The sequence below is a fragment of the Lygodium microphyllum genome, chromosome 11 (assembly GCF_053477565.2).
Source record: "Lygodium microphyllum isolate KBCC chromosome 11, Lygodium_microphyllum_v1.1.10, whole genome shotgun sequence".
Lineage (NCBI taxonomy): Eukaryota > Viridiplantae > Streptophyta > Polypodiopsida > Schizaeales > Lygodiaceae > Lygodium > Lygodium microphyllum.
In genome coordinates, this window is record NC_141145.1 from 92,397,809 (window position 1) to 92,399,611 (window position 1,803).

Below are 1,803 nucleotides of genomic sequence, written 5' to 3' on the forward strand. Positions count from 1 at the left end.
ATGAGTTTGGGGTCACACAATCCTTTTTATAAGCGGTGTTCCTAAATTTATAAGCACAAACAAGGGTGCAAGTGAGTGCTCGGGACATCTGCTAAGGTGGGGTCCCTCTCTTGACGCTTAGCGTTTGACCTTCTTGCCTTGGTGAAAATTTCCAATATCCTTCAAGGATTAGGGAATACCTTCTTTCCAACCCCACTCATGTGTAATAGGAGCGAGCAATTATGCAATTAGATCTATATCGGATGGTAGCTATCCTAGCTTGCTAGCCTTTAGTCTAGGGTTATGGTCTTGGAAAAATGACACTCGAATTTTTCTTGTATTAACATTGAGTCGTGTCATGGTTAAGGGTGATATCATCAAGGTTGTTTTGACTTTATTGAGGCCAGATGTAGGACAAAGACCAAATAGTGTTTTAGTTGTCTTGGGGTCCTCCTATTAGTTTGGCTCACTTACTTTTAAACCCCAAATAAGTCAACTTGAGCCCTATCCTTGTGTATATAGGATTCATTTTATTGAACGGCCTTGAGCAATTTTTAGCATTTCATGTGTGACTTACGATTATCTTCAAGATGAATCCCTAGCAGTGCAACTGAAACTAACCATGATGCCACGCAATCTAGATGCGTGTCTTTCCTAAGACAATGATGCAATGCAAGGCTTTTGCTTTTGAGAATTCATTTCGACGTGCTTATGCAAAATATAAATAGAGACTTGTATTTTTATTTTGAGTGGGGGACGTGAAGTTATCAGGCCTAATGCAAATGTGAACCCCTTCCCTCTAAAGGTTTATAGGAGCCTAATACTCGGCTTAACCAAAATATACTTAACCGTTATCGTAGCAACTCACGATCCTCATGTACTCGATTCAAGCCTTTACTCCTACCTTTCCAATTTCACAAATTTCGTGATGCAAAAAAGTATGATTTTTGCTTAATGAAGAATATGCTTAAGCATTCTAACAACCAATTTTTCACTACCCTTCACATATGCCAATGCTAGTACATAATGTAAAGCACTACGAACACAATCAATAAGGTCCTTGATTTTTAGTGTGCATGAATGCAAAATCTTTTGTGTAATTTATTTGTTCAAAACATGCCAAAGTGCAATAAAACACAATTTCCAACATGATAGAATGATGCAACCTAAATGGTGGTTAGTTATTGTAATATTTCTGCCTGAAATATTAATCGACCCTAAACCCCGCAAACCCCGTGACATTCCGTGGGAGTGCCGGGTGGCGCTTTCTGGACTCTTTTCCCGATGGGCTGCTAAGACATGTCCTACAAGTCGACAGGTGGACACCTTACAGATTCAGAGACACCTGATAAAATTGGAGAGATACAGAGAAGATTAGCATGACCCTTGCGCAAGGATGACACGCACAAATCGAGAAATGGTCCCGGTTGGACGGGAACTTTTCTCAACGGAAATACTAGCGAGGTAATAGTGACCTAGAATCTAGGAAGTTAGAGTCCCGATTTATACTGTTTTAGGGGAACAGAATGGGACTATGCCTTATGGGTAGAGAGATCGAGCTTCGCATCACTTTCGTTTCCCATTCTCCTTGAACCAAGTGCAGTATAAATCCGCTTTGATCTTGATGTTTATGCGTAAAGTAGTTCGTCTAGGGTTCGACACTAGTTACCTTCGAGGAACTTGACCATTAGGGAAACCCTGATTAAGATCGATCTTAAGTGGGAACGGTCGGAATGCTTTCGCTTCGTGGCAGACTTGCGAAGACCTAGATCGCAAACCCCATGACATTCCGTGGGAGTGCCGGGCAGCGCTTTCTAGACTCTC

At 41.3% G+C, this 1,803-nt stretch overlaps 1 non-coding gene across 1 annotated transcript; it reads left to right on the plus strand.

Moving 5' to 3' along the window:
- Positions 1 to 1,305: 1,305 nt before the first annotated feature.
- LOC148029083 (U6 spliceosomal RNA) lies at positions 1,306 to 1,411 on the plus strand. The gene has a single exon (XR_015692532.1). It is a non-coding gene; the product is annotated as a U6 spliceosomal RNA (small nuclear RNA).
- The last annotated feature ends 392 nt before the right edge of the window (positions 1,412 to 1,803 follow it).